Consider the following 19,709-nt stretch of genomic DNA (forward strand, 5'->3'; position numbering starts at 1 on the left):
AGATTGCAGAAATTCAAGCTGCACACTTGATGGAAGGATGTGTGCCTGCCTTTTGTTTAGTGTTCACAGACTAGGGGTCTTGTTAGATTCTACTTTTATCCGCTGTAACCAGATCTCTTTTCCTAACTGCACTTAGCCAGAAGGCTGAGATCCTTTTCTTTTGATTCCATCCATCAGAGTGCTGTGACAAATATATAGGCTAAATCCAGGGATTCTCAAACTTTTTTGAACTGTTCATCACACTTTAATACAGAGGATGTCTTGTGAACTGGTTCGCCTAAAATTTTCAGTCCTGCAGGCTACCTTCCTTTTCTACTAAGATTGTGTAACATCCCTGTGGTGGTGGCAGCAGCAGCAATTGCCTATCTAGGAAAGTAACGTTAGGAAAGTATTTAATGTATTTTTAGTTGCAATTTAACTGTTGTAAATAAGGAAGAGGAACCAGCACCACGTGACCAGTCAACTCTCTCTAGACTGCCAGCAAGTGCACAGCACACCACCTCTAGTCCTAAAACCATACTCTGGGAACTTATGTGCTATCCAGTTCACTATAATACTTAGCGTCTATTTTCATCTTCAAAATGTTATGCATGCATTAAATCGTATCTTCCAGATTACGCATTTCAGATTTTGTTTCTGTGCCTTTAAGGAAGATGAGTCATAATTTGCCCTTTCTTCTATGTATTTCCACTTCACAGCTGTCTTATTTTGCTGTAATAACAATTTGCAAAAAGCATTTCTTGCCCTTTAATGATTATTGATCTGTAGAATGCCAGGTCTCCGCAGTGTAATAAGGACATGACTAACAGATAGTTCACCAAAAGAGCAGGCGCTCAGGCCTAGCAAGATAGCAAGGAGAGCACCTGCTATCTGTGAAGATAAATTGGGTTTCTGAAAATAGCACAGCAGTTGAATTGAGAGCCTGGTTTAATGTAAATTTATATTCCTGGAAAAACCAACCCAATATTACATTTGCCGGCCATTCAATTGACTTAGCTGAACTTTTGCAAGTGTTAGCAGTCTGAGTCTTTTAGAAGCAATCTTTTGCCCAGACATGGCAAATGTTTATGTTTAGAGACAGGCTGATAAACAAGCATTACCCCCAGACAGTTTTGTTCTGTTTGTGCAACCAGTGGGATTAAAGCAAATAAGTGACTTGCCAGAACTTTACTTCTAGGAAGCAGACTTTTAGTTGATAGACCTAAGGTATATTTAAATTACATCTAATAAAAACATTAAAAAAAACCAAACCCCCAATGTATGAAGGCTATTTCCCATTTCTTCAGTTCCTAGTTTAAGCTACTGTACTATGGTCTTGGGTAGAAGAGCCACAGCATGTGTTGTAAAGAGAGGCAGATGGGAAGACATTGGGGTTGCATAGCTGTAAGTAATGGAAGAATATGAAGACAGTGGATGTACAGGTATCATCCAGGGCTCAATTTTCTTGGCATGGTCATTATGACTTATGGTAAAGCAGACAGAACCCAAGTTTCCTTTCAGATTGTAGCCTGATGTATATAGGGCTGGCAGTTTATAAAACCAAAACAAAATACATTTTTCTTGTAAACGTGAACTCTGAAAATAATTGAGGCAATAAATGGCAAACCTTTCAGTGCCATTTTTTAGTCCATTTTCAGAGCTGAACCATGCTTCCAGGTCCAACAATAAACCAAGACCAATTATGAAACTTTCTGAAAGGATCCTGCCATCTCAGAAAGCAGGTTCCTAAGTAATACTTGCAAGGTTTAATCAAATTAAGACCAACTGCTCTTAGATTTATATCTTTACCTATTTGCAATGGTGGATATTTTGTCTCTTCACCTGTAACAAACTATAATTTTAAGCCTTCCAATGCAACCACCTTCTATTTATTTTCAGAGCTTTTGTTTGTTTCATTCCAGGAGATCAGTTGATTGTATTTGCCTCCTGTTTGCTTTAGATTCTATGTTGGGATTTAATATCAGATATCAAAAAGCAATGAGCTAAGATAAGAGGCTATAGGAGGAATAAGTGAAGAGCTATTTGAGAGGCATGCGGTCCTCTGAATATACCCTATATTCATACAATGTACATAAAAAATCCTGAAAAAATGGTATGTGTATTTTTCACATTGTAATGGCTCATAGCTATCTTTGAGGTTTAACATTAGAGAGGTTTGTGATGTTATAGCTGGTATTCATGTTATGATAATCTAGGCATGTGCAATAGATGAAGCAGAGACTCCAGATAAGGCTCCTGTGTTTTCTGATTTCTTTGGCTGCGAAGTTGTTAAGAGTTTAATTATGTTACAGTGCAAACTGAGTAGAGGAAATAAGCCACAACAGGGTGTATGTAATTAGTTTCTAATGCTAATGGAGAGGAAAACCATTCTTCTTGGTGAGCTTTTAGAAGTGGGTGCTTGTACCTGTCTTGTGCACACTCATTACCCTTCTGCTGTGATATTTAAGCAATGTATAATTAGCCTAATGCTTTGATTCCTCTTTAAAATTTTCACTGAATTTTTTAGAAGTTGTGAAATATTGATGGAGTTATAACCTCATAACTGAGACAGTCAGAAAATACTTTGTTGCGCTGGCCTTTTCCTCATACTTCAAGCTCAAATTTATTTTCATGGATGTTTGAAATCCCATCTTAAAATTCATAAAGTTTCTGGTTTCAAGGCCAGGTTTGTAGCTGTAGTGACATGTTTGCAGTTTGTCTGAAGATTTTTGGGGTTATAATAGGATTTTCTTTTTTTAATTTTAGAAACTGTCATTTTCTAAAAGTGAGGCTCTAAGTTATTTTTTCTTTCTGTAGTGCTATTATATTAGTGCTGTTGCAGCCTCAAGTATCCAGAGAGCTGCCTTTGATGACAATCAGTAGGGCAATCAGGAAAGGAGGAAGAGAATATTTGGAGGCTGCCTTTCCTTTTACTTGTTTACTTTTCCTGCACCCCACATGAAAGCAATAGACAGGGCTTAAGACTTGGTCTGTAGAGAGGCAGGGGAGAAAGAGGAGAGAGGGGAGCAATGGTGAGACCCATTCTGAATGAGTCTTCAGGAGAGGAGTGAGTATTAGCCATTTTAACCATTTGAGCTAAACTTGTCACTGCTTCCCAAATAGGAGGGTTAGTAGGGAACTGTGCAAAACTCTATCTGTTGTGATATGGTGAAGGCAGAAGGCAGTAGAAGAGTGGTGGATGGGAGGTATGTGAGCCCCAGAATGCTCCGGGCCTTGTTCCCTGCTGACTAACTCAGAGCCACTGGGGGCAATTAGGAGCAGCTGAGGCTGATTAAGGTTCAGCCAGGTGCTCCATAAAAGGGCTCCGCCCCAAACCCACAGGGCACAAACTGGAGGAAGTAGGAGTGCTGTGCTGTGCTGAGCAGCGCAGCGGACTGGAGAGCAGAGCTCTGGGGTCGAACAGTGAGGAGGGAGGTACCGGCTCAAGAGGCCAGAAAGACTGAAGGAGGGGGAGAATTAGCCCAGGGGAAGAGTCTGCCGTCTGGAAAGCAGTACCAGCAGCACATAGCTGCTTCTCATAGGGCCCCTGGGCTGGGACCCGGAGGAGCGGGTGGGCCTGGGTCCCTACCCCCTCCCCTGGGAAGACGGGGTGACGGGCAACTTCGTGGCCCACTACAAGCAGGAAGGTGCGAGACCCACTGGAGGGAAGCCGGCCATCAGCCACACTGTGCAGACCTGGAGATGTCAGCCTATTCTTTCCCTAAGATGGGGAGGGCACAGAGTCAATGGGGAAGATGAGGAAGCCACAGAAGTGGTGAGCAAAGAGCAAGGGGAGGAGAAGACCATAGAATAAGTGAGGAAATTGTATGGTAGCAGGAGATTCTAAGTGACTGGGGGAGGGAATGAGTGAATGGGAGAGGGCAGGTAAATGGAGAAGGAGGTACAGGAATCGAATGTTATTGAGTGAGTGGGACTGAAGAGGGTGGAGAAGAAGAGGAGGTGTTGGAGGAAAAATGTAGGGATTAGAGGATAAACCAGAGAGATCAGGAGATTGAGAAGAGAGAAAGAGATCATGCAGAGGGAGGGAACATAGGTAAAGAAAGAGAAGAGAGAAAGAAAATAGTGAAGGGTAAAATAGATGGAAGAAATAATAAATGGAAGAGAGACTGAGTGAGAAAGGGGTAAAAATTTCAAAATCCCCTTAGAGATTTAGAAGCATTAGCCCCATTGATTGTTCAATAAAACAGACTCTTAATTGCCTAAATCCCTTTTGAAAATGGGGTTCATGCTCCTAAGTGCCTATGTTGCTTCTGAAAATGGGACTTGTTTGCAAAAGCACCTAAGGGCTTATCTACACTTAAGGTGAAGCTGTGCTGCTGTAGCACTTAGTGAAGACGCTGCCTACGCTGACAGGAGAGTTTCTCCTGTTGGTGTAGGTGCTCCATCTCCAAGAGACAGTATCTGTGTCAATGGGACAAAGCCTCCCATTGACATAGCACTGTCTACACCAGGAGTTAGGGCTGTATAACTGCATGCCTGAGCGACACATTACACTGACGTAAATTTGTAGTGTAGACCAGGGCTAAGTGACTTAGGAGTCTTTTACCTAAAGTGTCCGTAAGAGACAGAAGGAGAATGATTTGATCCCAGATTAAAAAGTGGACCTAAAAATGGTAACGTGTTAGGGACAAATGTCTTGTCTTCGCTATGCCCGTGTGGATTACAGGGGTGTGACTGGTTGTGCACTAACGTCCTGTGTGCGGATGTTGCTGGTGCAAACTTAAAAGTAACTTGTTCATGCAAATGTAGTCCTGTTTGAAAGAGACTACTTCAATGTGAACTAAGTACCTTTGAGTTCATGTCAGCAGCGTCCACCTGGGCAGTTAGTAGGCAGAGCTGTGGTGCACCCTGCAGTTCACACCCCTGTAGTCTGCGCTGTGGCACAGTGTAGACATAGCCTAAGAAAACAGACACATGAGAAGATGAAAGGTTAGAATATCCCAAGAGACAGTGAGTGATCGCAGATTAAAAAAGGAAGATAAACACAAAGCAAATAAAGCAAGTCTTGTTTTTTAAAAAGAGATTTTGAGACCGATGTGATTGTTATATACAAACAGTGCCACCATTATGCAGCTAGTACGTGCCTGTGTATCTCTATGTCCTATGTCTATGTATATATGATCACAGGACAGCACATGGTAGTAACAGTTCCCTCCTCCCCCCCCCCCCCCCTTCAAAACAATCCCACTGCACACTGTCCCTGGGCCTCTCCTTCAGTCTGGTCATTCTACAAATATAGTAAGTGGACAATGTGAGAATTGTAAGGGGATCACACACCAATTAATTGGGGATTTTCATACACTGCTTGCTCAGGACTGAAAAATCACAGCATACTCACTGGGCTAACTATTTCATTAGCATACAGGAGTGTGAGGTTCTTTATTTTTCAGGATAACAGGATAAAACATGGCAAAGTCTGGATTTTGAACCCAGGCACCTGGCTCCCATTTCCCTCTTTATAATACTGCTTTTCACAGATAATAGAATGTGGAAAGACAAAGCTGGTGAAATCCCGTATTAGGTATCTGGGAATAGTAGGATTGGTGGGGGAATGTTGAAATGGGACATTTTAGCTTAGTCTCTGCCATCTTGGATTAAGGAATTTTTGTCTCTGAAAGACATGAGACTGTTTAAAATACTTCATAGGGACAAAATCTGTTGTACTTTATAGGAGCTCTGAGAACTGTGTTGGTGGTTTGAGAGTCTCTGGAGCAATATTGTGAGGAAGGATGAAAGAGTTGAATCTTTAATGTACTGAAGTGCTGGGATCGGGATGTATGAGGGCTATTCTTTGGCTTTAATGAAAAGATGTCAAAGATTTGCTGAGATGAAAACACAGCTACGTGCTGTGGAGATTACATTCTCTCTGTTATATTCTTCTTCTCCTCTAAAAATGTGCTTCTTTGGCCAAATGAACATTTTCCCTGCTCCTGATGAGTGGCAGAGACTTTTACTCAGCAAAGAAAGCAGAAGGCATAACTAGAATCTGAAATTCACGAGTTCAGAGATGATGTGGTGATATCACTTGTTCTGACCTTTTTCTTTAATTGTCCACTGTAATCTCCTTGTTTACCATTTCTAGTTTTGCTGTCTTTAATCCAGGCAGCCACTCTTTTTAATTAACGAGTCTCTTTCTGCTTTTGTAGCCTTTAAGGCATGTGTGTTCTAACTTAGGTATATTGTGGTTAATAGTCTTTTTCCAAATGAAGTGTATAAATACACTGAAACACATGAAAAATACATTTTCTTTCCTCTGCAGCTTTTAAAAATCATTCCCTCTGGGGATGTTGGCTTGGATGGGGTTAGAAGTGCATCCTGGCTTTACTATGTAGGAAGACACAATCAAGTCACCAAGTCTATTTGTTTTTAAAGATCCTCTGATAACGTTAAAAAAAATTCTGGTAAGGGAATTAATTCCATAGCTCCTGTGACATTTGAATTTTCTATCCTATCAGCACTTAAACCTTTTTAAAATAGTTTTTTGATCATCCTGAAGATCTTTCTTGGGGATTTTGACATTTAAAATAACATTCCCTCTTTATCTTCTATATGAATTAATACACAAAACCACCATGTTCTGTATATCAGTTAAGGCTGGTCTATGCACAAACCCACACAAGCAAGGAAATGAAAAGTTACGGCATCTTAATGTGAGTGCTTTCATCTTGGCCAACACAATGGAAACTGAAATGGAGACCTCCAGAACTAGAAGCATGAGCTGCTATAGCTTGAGCTGAAGAATTAAGACTCTAACTGAGGCTGTAACAGACTCTCGTCGTCTGTGGATTGACCCAGAAGGAGACCTGTCACAGCCACTATACAGTAGGTTACGTTAAGAGTACATACCCTCTACCCAGATACACATTGTGCTACTGGAACAACTACTACACAGACAGCGCATCACAACCTTAACACTGCTCTGGTAGACCAGCCAGCCTTCCAGTGCTCCCTTCCATAAACTCCCCATGATCCCTACACAGAAAAAACTTGCCCCCTATTATTATATCTTCTGGAAAGTTGCACTCACTCATGTTTGTATTCTCTCCCAAACTGCTGGAAAAAGCTTCCATATAATAAAGCTCCCAGAGAAGGGAAGTAACTGATATAAACCATGTTCTCCATTGGCTAGCCACAGTGCCTAACTATAGGTTATGATGAATAATGCCTTTCAATGGGGTTTCTTTTTAATTAACAAAATATGCATGGAAAAGCCCCAACTCTCTCTCTGAAGAAATATTTTTGCTTTCTGAGAGGGGTGACATTTTACGGTTACTAGTTTTTAAATTTAGAATCTTAAAGAAATGCGTGTGTCCTTTGGTTTAATTTCCCTTTCACTTTGCTTAGCTCAATAATACAAGCCATATTATCAAATAACAGTAGTTTCTTATCTATCTTTGCCTATAAAGTGTCTAGTTTTGTGCTGAACAAATCCAGATAGGATGAACATAAACAATTATTATAACTTTAATTTTGGGAAAATTATGATCTTTAGCAGAAATGATAAAAATCTCCAAGAAAGTGCATGAGGAATTTATGAAACAGGTCAGAATATACACTGTAAGGTCTTGTCAGGACTGTCCTTTATTCTTTTCAGCAGTCACCAAATTTCAGCAAATTCGCCGCTGTCAGATCGATCTATCCGGATCCATTGAGCGGTCAGTGAAGACCCGCTCAATCGAACTGGAAGTCGATGCATTAAAACTACCCCCTCAAGTGCCATAGTGCTGCGATAACACATTTCCCGTTGTTGCAGCGCAGTGAAGATGCCGCGTAGAAGAGGAGTTACGCAAGCTATTCTGTATAGCTTGCATAACTCCTGTTGATTGACGCTGAATTTCCAAGTAAGTGTAGACCTGGCCTTAGTGTGCCACAGGTCTGGATAAAATATAAAGCTGTCCTTATTTCTGAATCTTGTTAGGCATTTTCAGATCCTTAGATGCAATCTGGAATCTAGCATAAAGTGTGTTCTCCAACAGCTTCACTGTTCTTATGAGTGTAGCTGCTTGTCTCTAATACGTTTGATGCCTGAGCAGGGCTCCCTTGACATATAGTGCTGAGTCCTGACTAGTTCCAACTCAACATGCAAAGAGTATGTTGAAAAACCACTAGAGTTGTTAGAAAAGTAATGAATCTAGAGAGAAAAGTGAGGGGTGCTCAGGTCTGTTGGTCTAAGACCAACAATAGGGAATGGTGATCTCTAATTTTGGTTCTACTACTGATTCCTGTGGGCTTGCCTATATGGTGATATAGTGCGTGGAAGCTGGGATATAAATCTACAGTGTACTAGCCTGCTGTGCATTAAATAGCCATGTGAGCCCTGCTACCATTCACTGAAATTCCTGTAGTGCATGGTAGCAGGTTCATAGAGCCAGTTAATGCAAGGCAGGCTATCAAGCTGTACACTTACACCCCAGCTTGCAGCACAATAAATCGCCATATAGACAAACCCAATGTGTGGCCTTGGGCAGTCAATTCGTACTGCTACTGCCTTGACTCAGTTACTTTCCCTGTAAAAGTGGGCGGGCAATGAAATACCTTATGCTGTGAAAACTGAGGCTAGGTCTATACTGTAGACTTACATCTGTATAACTACACTGCGCAGGGGTGTGAAAAATCCACACCCCTGAGTGCTGCAGTTATACCAGCCTAACCTCTGATATAGACAGCACTGTGTCAATGGGAGGACTTCTCCCGACAACATAGCTGCTGCCTTTCTCACAGGTGGATTAACTACGCCGATGAGAGACGTTCTAGTAATGGTGTAGTAGCATCTTCATTGAGGTACTGCAGTATTTTAAGTGTAGATCTAAGTAGTCTGTTAGACCTAAGTACCTGTCTTAAGTAGTTTGTTTGTAAAGCTCTTTGAAGATCTTAAATGCTTTCTAATATATGTACTGTATTAACACCTAGAAACCGCCCAGGTCAGAGACCCATTGTGCTAGATGTTGTACTAATATATGGTAAATGACAATCCCTGCCTCAAAGAGGTTACAGTTTAAGTGCTACGTATTATTATTTAGGAGTTTAAGTTCAAAGTATTATTCAAACCCTATTTTAATAAACCTAACTGCAATAATAAATTTGAGGCAGGAAAGAAAAATGTCCAACGGGGTCTTTGCAAAGCTGTAGATGGGGAAGAGACTTATTTTATGTAGAGCGAGTCTACAGAAGAGAATAATTTCTAGCTATCTTAATCTTTTCAGAAGGAGGAGGATTTAAAAATGATGATAAGATGTTCTTTCCAAGTGTCCTACATTCATGGTTAAACTCAGACTTGCTAAGACAAATCTCCACATCCACAAGATGTCTGAGTTGCTTGAATGAAGGATGAGCACATTGTGCAATTTTCTTGGCAGCATGTCAGTATAAAAAGCATTCTGAAATGAAAAAATGTCTTTTCAAATTTCAGTGACAATTGTCTCAACAAAAAGGTTAATATGGAATTTTTTTTGACTATCCCTTTATGGGAAGGACAGCTAGTAGGATAGCAGGAGGGAAATTGCTTTAGAATTTGTCCAAATGAATAAGATATGGAACAATTTAGTCCTGGTGTATTAGGGGGGAAGGGAAGAAAAAGAAAATACATGTGTATAGAGCTGAGTAAATAATTCACAGCAAATAATTCACTGGATGGGATAAATCTCCCTCTCTCTCTCCCTTCACCTTCATGAATTGTCTGTGGGAAGTTCATGCTTTTCTTGAATTTGTTCTGAAATTATTTTCCAGTTGTTCTTGGTTTGTAGAATATTTGTAAATTGAGCTGTGGTAGTTAGTTTTAATTGTTGGGCACATGGTATTATCTCCAGTCCCTGACTGGATTCAGCATCACTCTTAGAATCAGACTGGGATGTTGAGTACTTGCCAGTACAAGATCAGAAATTGCCTTCTGCAACTTTTTTCTGATGTGGGAGCTCTCTGGGGCAGGGCTTATCTTCCTATTGTTTATGCACACATACTCAGTGCAATGAGGCCCTAATTTTTTATTGGGAACCTTAGGTGCTACCACATTAGAAATAAGAATAATTTTAACCTAAAATTTGCTCTTTTCTTGAACATCCCTGCCATTAAACTTGTTCAGTAGACTACTTATGGGAAGCAAACGTTAAAGGAGTGAACACAGCTGTAATAAATTCCAAGTTTTTATTCAAGTGAATACATGCAGCACCCTCCCCACCCCACAAGTTACTAGTTCTGAGCATTTCTGTTAAAAAGTTACCTTTGCACCCTTCCATCAGACTTCCTTTTCGGGCCCTGGGATAAAGAATTACTATACATATTATTGACATATATTCATTGAAGTATTCATGTTCCTTGAATACCTTCAGCCTTTCTAGCCTATTAGCCATCATAAAGATTCTGTAGTTTGTGTCTATGCAGGATTATTTTATGGGAGCCCAACAGCTGCCATGTTCTACAAGGAGCTAGCAGTATGAAGCTGATTTGGCACTTGGTGCTTGTGTACATTAGGCATACTACTAAGCTTGGTGTGTCTTGATTTTGTTTGCCATAATGAGGCATGCCTGTTACATTCCTGTAGTATGGAACACATGGATGGCACCAGTGTTGTCACTGCTGTGAGAAAGTTTGGCCTGCTGATTAAGGCACTACACTGGGACTCATGAGAAGAGAGTCCTGGGTCTGCCACAGATAACCTGTGAGACTTTGGGCAAATCAGTTAATCTGCCTATACTCAGTTCTTCATCTGTGGGTAAGGATACTTCCTTGGTCTGTTTTGTCTATTTAGACACTAAACTCTTTGGTGGAGGAACTGCCTCTTACTATGTGTTTGTACAGCACCTAGTGCTGATTTTATTTGGAGGCGTTTAGGTGCTACTGTAATACAAATAATAAAAATATATTTTCCACATATGCCTCTCCTTCTTTAACTTTAGCCTATCATTAGACTTTTGGTACTCAATAACATCCTGGTGTGACAACCTGATAGCTATGACCTTTCCAAGATAAGTCCGCTCTCTTTGCCTTTGATCTCTATCCAACCACATGTTTTTCTGAAAGTACTATAGACTGTCAAAAACAGCTGTACTTTCATTTTGATTGTTTCCAGCTCCTGTTCACATCTAGTGACTTTCATATCTGGTTAACTTCCAAAGGAGATCATCCTGAAGCTGGCCGTAACTCACAGCAATTCAATCTGTCTAGGAAGGGCAGTTTTCAAGTGTCCGTTTATGACATTGGTTTGCTTTTTATCTGTTACAGTGTGCAATCATGTCAAATATTGCTTTAATGATTCATTACCTGGATAGGGTATTTTTGCAATGATTTTGATGAATGCAACACTTGAAATATGAATGCTGCAGTATGTCTGGAGGGAGCTCCAAAGTAGAAAGGAAGCTGGCACTCGTAAAGGGCATATCATTTACAGAGAGAATATAATCATTCATGTAGCAACTTTATGAAGTGCTGGGAGAAAATATACAGTACTCTTAGCCTGTAAAAGAGGCCTGGCTAAAACCATACTCAAATAGATGCCTAAAAGGATGACTGTTTGAAGAGGACGCTGCTCCCTTCACATTAACTCCATCTGCTTCTATGGCCCCATCATAATATCTACATGCCTCAAACATTTATGAATTTCCCTCAGAACACCCCTCTGACATTGGGAAGTGCTCTTATCCTCCAGTTTACAGATAGTTTCCTTGTGCCTCAGTTCCCCAAGGGACATGCCCAAGATCACAATGAAGTCTGTAACACAGCCACAGTAACACAGAAATAGTACCCAGGTCTTCTGAATCCCAGGCAGTGCCTGAACTGCAAGACCAGTCTTCCTCGAGACTGTAGAGGAATTTTGGAAAAATGGCACAGAAGAGGTTTGCGTGGTTTTAAGATGAATGTGTTATCACAACCTATTTTTCAGGAACACTTATTAACAATAATAAAATGCTACTGGGCTGTATTTTTACTCTTGCCGTAGTAAACTGTAAAAACAAACACTAGGCAACAATTAACCACTTCCCTTAGTTTTCTCTTTGTTATATAAAATAACTTATTGTGTTATTAGTTAAAGTTATAAAATAACTTAAAGGTTTTGATGGAAAAGCAGTGCAATATAATTTTAGTTGAATCTATTGTATTCTCCCTTATTTTGGTCTTGCTGAATGCTGACAATTATTCCTTATCTCCTGGCTGAAGATGCGTTTCTTCATCTCCTGGGGCAAGCTGTTAGGATTATTATTGGTGTGGGGGAGAGAAGGGAGAAAAGAATGTTCCTTCGCTTGACAGATGGCTTATGAAATTCTGGGAGGTCTTAACCATGGGAAAACATTTATTAGTGGAAAGACAGGTTGATGTGACAGAAATCTGAACCTTTCATCACCTACGATGAAGCTAGAAGCTCGTTTTGCAAGCCAACACTCTTCAAGAATTTTTCTCCTTATCTGAAGAACTCCCACTTGAATGGGGGAACTATGCATCAATGTTACTGTAAGATAAGAGAATCCGTACAATTGGGCATAAAAACTCCCTGACACCAGGCTACGCTGTAATGCCTGACTTGGCTCTTGTCCCAGAGAACTTTTTGATGTGGCCTTTTCACAGTATTTCGTAGGCAAACTTCAGTCCCATAATCCTACTGCTGGGGCTGGATGTTCTTTAGTCCCTTAATTTTAGCTGCGCTTTCTGAATTAGACATGGTAAGTCAGTAAGCAAAGGAGGTGTAAGCTTCTTATTGGTTCTACAGCTAAAAAGCAGATGGTTACATGAAGTCTTGCCCACTGGTTATTTATCATCATAATAAGAAATATTTTGAGCTCCACAGAGGTGTGCCTTTTTTTTTTTTCTTTTTTTTTTAAGTCAAGCTTCATTCTGTTATATCACAAGCTCCTAATGAAATTTCAGCTTCAATTTCACAGTATGCCTTTATCTCTCATTTATGCATTTCTGTTTGGGGGAAAAATCTTTCCAATAGGTTTTATTATTTCCTGAGATTTTTTTTAATGGGAAGAACATTTTTCATTAATCATCAGAAAGAAAAGCATGTCTTCCTGTAGTGAGTAATTTTGTTGTTGTTGTTGTTGCTTCTGAGATAGTTCTCTGTTTGTAAGATGCCTTGATGGTTCTAACCATTAGAATGACTATACTGGGCCAGACCAATGGTTCATCTAGCCCTCTATCCTGTCTTCCCACAGTGGCCAATGTCAAGTGCTTCAGAGGGAATGAACAGAACAGGTAATCATCAAGTGATCCTTCCCATTGCCCATTCTTAGCTTCTGGCAAAATACCAGATATGTTTTTTTATCAGTAATTTTCCATTTTGCTTATTAAATCCAAAGTCCTCATAATTGAGTATTACTTTGAGAATTGATTAATTAATGTTCGTTTATTGAGTTCTTCTGTTTGGTTATAAAGGAGAACTTTCACAGTGGACACTGAGAATACATCAATAGTAATATTTAATTGAGAACTCTGCTGTGGGCCTTGATTCTGCCCTTCTGATTTGAAGTCAATGAGGAAATTCCTTGTATAAAGACAGCAGAACTGAGGTGTACATAGGAATATAGGAGTTAGACCTGAAAGATCCCCATTAGAGGATGTACTGAATATTAATGTGATATACTTGATCTTAATCTGCTGCCACTTCCCTGTAATTCATATGTGGAGCAGAGTAAGACAAGAATTTTTTTAACTGTCATACAGATTGCAGCATCACATTTTGATGTGTTCAATCGAATTTTAGCAAACTCTACTTTTTGCAAATTTCAGCCATTTTCATTACATTTCTCTGCTAAATTTCACTTTGTTGTCAGATCTTGCCATGGATCTTTAGAGCAGGATTCTCCACTGAAATCTATAATGAGTTGTGCTTTGAAATTAGTGATTCAGTAGAATCCAGAAATACATTTTGCTGGTGAAAAATGTGGGTATTTGCTTGAAATGGAAACTCCTGGAATTTCTCAGGCAGAAAGTTTGCCTTTGTTTTATTAAAAAAAACAAAACAAAAACAAAAACAAAACCAATACACTCCCCAAAAGCAAAAAACCCCAATTCCCCAAACCCTTTGCAGCTCTTCAATTTTTACTGTATATTTAGGTGTATTCAATATGTATTTATTTGGTTTTCATAAATATCAGTTGCTAACCATTGCTAAGGTACCCTTTTCCACAACAATTCTAAATATTTGACATATAACCTACATATATTTTGACAGAAAAGCAGACCTGACATATGAAACTGAGAAATGTAAATTGTTATATATTCTACTGATCTTAGTTGAGGGTATCTACATGTAGGTGTTGTACAAATAAATAGTAGTAACAGCAGTAAGGAGGTTGGATTTCATGTAATTCCAAAGGTGTCTCTGGGTTTTCACAGTCCTGAGTACCCATGCAATTTGGCCACATTTAAGGAAGGCTTTCCTAATTTTTCTCTGCTGTTCTCTGTAGTTTAGTTGCAATAAGAAAAGTTCCAATGAACAATATTTTTAAAAATTATCCATCAATTTCTATAATAACAAACTCAAAGTTGACCCTCTTATGCCATCTGAATGGCACGCAATCCAGTCAGAGAGCATGTTCTGTTGTTTAGCTTTTAAATAAAGGCATGAAGTGGCTTACCTGACATTATGGCTGACAGCAAATACTTTCTGTGGTAAGTGTCTGTAATTATTTAATATTTACCTGTAAATGATAAAAACCTGGAGGCCTCAACCAGATCAAGTTCTCATTGTGCTAGGTGTTGTATGGACATGACATCTACAGCATCGCTAAACCCAAACATTCAAAAACCAGGTTCCAAAGGATCATGATGTCTTAAAAAATATATTTTGGGGTTTTGAAGATTCAGTATTATATGTTGAGGATTTTCTTTGTCTTCTGGCTTTTGAGCCTTTAGTGTTCACATTTTCAATTTTTTGTCTAAAATCATGAGGGATAAAAATGTATTTTTTTTTTAAATGAAAATTGAGGTTCTCATGTATTCTCATTGTTTCAGGAGCTAGGGCTCGAAGAAAAACACCGAATATTGGAAGCCTTATGATTATAGACCCACGTTGCAACTCTTGTGATTTAATCTACAAATCTGCCTATGGAATCTAACCCTAGGCCTTCATCACAGTAGTATCTGAGACTGTGTTATGGGAAAGTTGCTGTGATTGGCTCATGTGGTTATTCTGGTCTAATATCGTGAGCCTGGTGCAGCTCATGCATCGGCGTCCCCTCATTAAGGTATACTCCACGATACTGATCAGATTTGGGATCTTTGTTTCCAGTGGTTTGAAATGCAACGTGGATTAGGAACCTGGGCAGTGAGCAGTTTGTTAGTTAGAGAGGAGAGGTAAATAGAGAGGGGGAAAAGTTGTGATCCAGTCACATTGTTTCATGTAACTCCAGTTCATGTTACTGGCTTTTGTTTGCCTTTTCTGTGAACATCTATGTGGCCAGTTTTATTCACATGGATGGGTAAATTCATGTGTGACTGAGTGTATTCATGCTGGAAGTTTTCATCCGCCCAGCCTAAATATTCTGGCTTTGTGTGTGTTTGAGGTGAGGGTGTTAGGAAGTAGGAGGAGAATAGGAGAGTGAAGAAGCCAGTGACTTTCAAAGAAACCAAATAAGTACAATAGAGAGATCACTTGGCATGAGCAGCAATGGGGAGGAGCGATGCTCAAATAACCCAAATGTTTCTTGTCTGGGGATATTTAGAAGAAGATTCAGCCCCACAACATGGGGACAAAAATGTCTCTAGTGTGACAGATATTGAGGCTGGATGTTTGGCTAGACTGCCTTATGAAATAGCCATTACACATGCCACGTGAATGTACAATTCTGTTATCATACAAGTGCCCATCAGAGTGAGGTTGAGGGCTGAAGAAAGGGAAAGAGGCCCCCACCCTGGAAGAAATAGGGGACAGCAAGCTGAACTGCAAATCCAGGGCTTGTGGCAGTAGCAAGGTGGCCATGAGCTGATCGTTGAGGATGTTCATGTATTTGACTGGTAGATGATGCAAGGCAGGGATGTACTTGCCAGGAGCAGGCCTCGAATAGAAGAGATCAGAAACGCGCAGGGGATGAGCAACTCCTGGAGAATGGCGGGACGGTGTTGGCAGTGGGTTTTAGGCAGCATGTAGCTAAACACCAGCAGCAGGTGGAGGAGTATCTATAGGAACAGCTCAAACTCAGCCCCAGAAACCTCAAACCCCCTTGGCCAGACCCCTAGAACTCAGGGAATTAAATGAACCAGATAAAGGCTTGGTCTACGCTACAAACTCATGTGTGTATAACTGCGTTGCTCAGGGGTATGGAAAATCCACATCCCTGAGTGACATAATTTATGCCAGCCTACGCCCCGTGTAGACAGAACTATGTCAATAGGAGGAGATGGAATACCTAAGCCAATGGGAGAAGATCTCCTGTTTGGTGTAGGTAGTGTCTTCACTAAGCGCTACAGTGACACAGCTGCAACATTGCAGCACTATAAGTGTAGACAAGCCCAAAGGTTTGGCTGCAACCTTCACTGCCAGGACTCTTAATGCACATGGAATTGGTATCAGTATGACAAAAGAATGTAAGGTCTACTAGACAACCAATACATCTGGTTAATATATTTTTGTCTGGTTTTTCTCTTGCTATCTGGTGGAAGGGAGCCCACCCATTTTTAAATCTGGGAGGGGGTCCACGGCTCTCCAAAATAGGAAAGGAGAAGACTTAATTGTTCTTCATGATAATGTCATGTTGTGTCCCTTTGCCTGAGAGACTCCATTTCCTAATTGATTTCTTCAGGAGCTGTTTATCAAGGTTATCAAATGAAGGAAGAGAAACTATACCATGGGACTCAAGAGACAATCAGTGACACAGCCCACACGCTGTTCCAGGTATGTACAAATTCCAAGTACTAAAGACTCAAAGCAGTGCTTGCTATCAAGCTTATGCAACAGGCAATTTGCAACCAATCAATAAAATAAAAAGGGATGCATCTGGTGAATAGTTAGTTTGGAAAGAGGAGTTTGATGAGCTGTAATGTTAATCATCAGTGACTCACTGTGTCCAATTGATGAGCATCATTGAAAGCCTTTGAAAGAAGTCTCCTTTAGCTTTCCCCTACCAAAAAAAGTCATTATAAGGTAGGCTCAGGGTCTTAAAGGGTTAGAACAGTGTTTCTCAATTAAATTTGGCCACAGAACCCTTTTGAACTCCATAAATAATTACGGAACCCCCCAAACTCTTAAGTCTTCAAATGTCGAAATAAGCAAAGGTCAGCATTTCTTACTTAAATTACACTTACACTGGATACCCTCCGCCGGAAAATCCGAGACATCTTCCCTTTTTCGGCGGCGGCAGAGAACAGCTGCTTGCGGAACCCTAACAGTGTTCCCGCGGAACCCTTGAGAAACACTGGGTTAGAGGGACAGAAGTTGATAACTGTTCTCTTGAGGACTAAACAAAATTTCCAACCTAGAAAGAAAGACATTTTTTGAAGGTGTTTGTGCTTTTTCTAGGCCTTACATGAAAAAAGGGCATACTTTTCTTTTGGACAAGTAACTCTACAGCAATCTACAGTAAAGTATACAAAACAAAAGCTAGTTGGAAAGAGAGCTGGATAAGAGGCTGCAAATTGAATTGAGTATTAAGGAAGTATTCCTAGAAATTACCCAGATCAGACTTATCCAGTTATTCTCAAAATCTGGAATATATACCTAAGCAATTCCTGATGGTTCTCAGACACACCAGAGCAGGCAATGGCTGGGGAGGGGCAGTGGAGAAAAAGGAAAGAGTAACTGCTTCAATTCAGCACACATGGTGTTGAAAGGCATGTAACCCACTGTAGATCTCTACCACATTAGAATCCAGCATCACAGTCAAGTCTTAGTCAAGCATCTGATAAAGTAGTAAATACATGCTGTTGGGGGGGTGTCCCCTTTTTGGGGGGGAGGGTGTTGGATTTATTTGGGGGAGATATTTAGGGGTTTGTGGGAGTCGGGGGGAGGAGGGGAAGGAGATTGGGACAGAGGTTAGTTTTTGATGAGATGGATCTGTTTCCTGGCCACAGCAGCACGCTCTGGGTCAGTCGCAGATGGTTACCCTCTCCATTTTATGACAGCAGTCAGTGGCCACTGACTCTGCTGAATATCATTAAATCTTCCCTTTTCTGGGGCGAGGAGGGGGAAATTTAAATACAAACAAACATATTGACTGAAAATAAAAATCACTAACAAATTCAGCCAATTAACCAGACTTGCCCACAGTGATATCTAGGGTGGAGAGGAGGACACTGGGTACTGTCAGTAACAGCTATCTCTGACTCTCAAAGGCTTTCTGGCCACACAGCCTCTTTCTTATCCTCAAAATGGTTCCTTCTGCAGTGGCCTTCTTGGCTGCTGAGGTGGATCTGCCTGTGCTTGCTGCTCTTAGTGGCATATTTAATTGTCACTGACTAGATGGGTGGGCGCGTGTTACTTTTGTCAGCCCAGGGTTACTGTCTATAGCATTCTGGATGTCCTCAAGAAACCAAGCCAGTGTCCCTGCTGGTTTGTTTTCAATAAGTTCTGCATGACAACAGGAAGACATCTCTATTCAGTCTGTTCCAGTGCTTTGAATGTCCATGCTCTTAGGCCTGATTGGAGACTGAGAGTTGATTCCCTTGTCTTCCCCTTTTGTGGGCACTATTAAAAACAAAGCATTGACTTGGAGTGGTAACTGGAAACCACAATATTTTTCTGTTCTTGGGGACAGATTGTCCTTTGCCCTTTCATCAGTGCAATTTGGGGTAGGGAGTAGGCAGGGCAAAAATTGTCTCACTCCTACCCTTCACACATTGTGTTCATGATCAACAGACAACTGTAGTCACTGCCTTCCCAGGAGCACAGGGAGTGCTCCTTCTCTTCAGACCTTGGAGTGCACATCACCCCAAAATTGGTGGGAAGGGCACAAGTCCTTAGTATCTTCCCCACCCTTGGTGCAATGATGAATTTGGGATTGTGCATATCTTCAGTGGACCCTACTAAAGGCTCTGCTTGACAAATGCTATCCAAGACTTAACTATAGTACCAGTGTGTGTGTTAATCTAAGAAGGGTAAATGCTGAGCTTCAAATAGTGCCCACTGCCCTATAAATAGGGCTTCCCTATAAGTAAGTGTGGCCATGTGAGGGCGTCTGTGCATTTTGTGAATACATGCAAGCCTGCTGAAGACTGTATTCACCACAATGTTATGATGAAATCCTGTGTTTTCATATCTTGGGCAACTTCCGTGTTTTGAGGAATTTGCATTGTGATGTGAAAATCTGTTCTCCTGTAAGAGGGTTTTTTTTTGTGTTTGGGAATGGTGCTTCTAATTCTCCTTGGTAGGCTGAACCCCACCATCTATGCAGAGCTCTCATGACTCTTTCAAGCCCTGTGTGCCTGTTAGTTCAGTGTGGAGAACAACAGTTTTGTTTTGAGGTGGCTTTTAAGGTTTTGACATTTGTTTTCATTCCAGTGCAGATGTTTTCGCAAAATGGAATCATGTCAAATGTCTGTTTTCAGACCAAAACCTCAGCTTTTTAATTCAGAAAGGATTTTTGGGTCATGTCTGTCTGTCTGACTGACTGACTTACTGTATAGTGGGTAGGGCACTGGCTGGAGCTGTGTGACACAACCCAGGTTCTAGTCCCTCTTCTGTCTGATTCAGAGTGATTTGGGATGAAAAACTCTGCTCTGCATTGGTAACAGCAGGGACTAGAACCTAGGCTGTTTTCCCACATCCCAGGAAGCATAAGTAT

The 19,709-nt window shown here is 40.6% G+C and overlaps 1 long non-coding RNA gene across 2 annotated transcripts in view; it reads left to right on the plus strand.

Moving 5' to 3' along the window:
* Positions 1–19,709, plus strand: part of LOC137160427 (uncharacterized) — a 122,572-nt gene that overhangs the window by 48,467 nt on the left and 54,396 nt on the right. The window contains exons 1-2 of one of the 2 annotated variants that reach the window (XR_010921874.1): positions 15,074–15,179; positions 16,734–16,825. This is a non-coding gene — a long non-coding RNA (uncharacterized lncRNA). Of the gene's footprint in view, positions 1–15,073; positions 15,180–16,733; positions 16,826–19,709 lie in introns of those variants that run through there. The other variant, XR_010921875.1, reaches the window with a different exon arrangement.

This window comes from Emydura macquarii, unplaced genomic scaffold (genome assembly GCF_026122565.2).
Source record: "Emydura macquarii macquarii isolate MOO-44397 ecotype Brisbane River unplaced genomic scaffold, CSIRO-AGI_Emac_v2 contig_2205, whole genome shotgun sequence".
NCBI lineage: Eukaryota > Metazoa > Chordata > Testudines > Chelidae > Emydura > Emydura macquarii.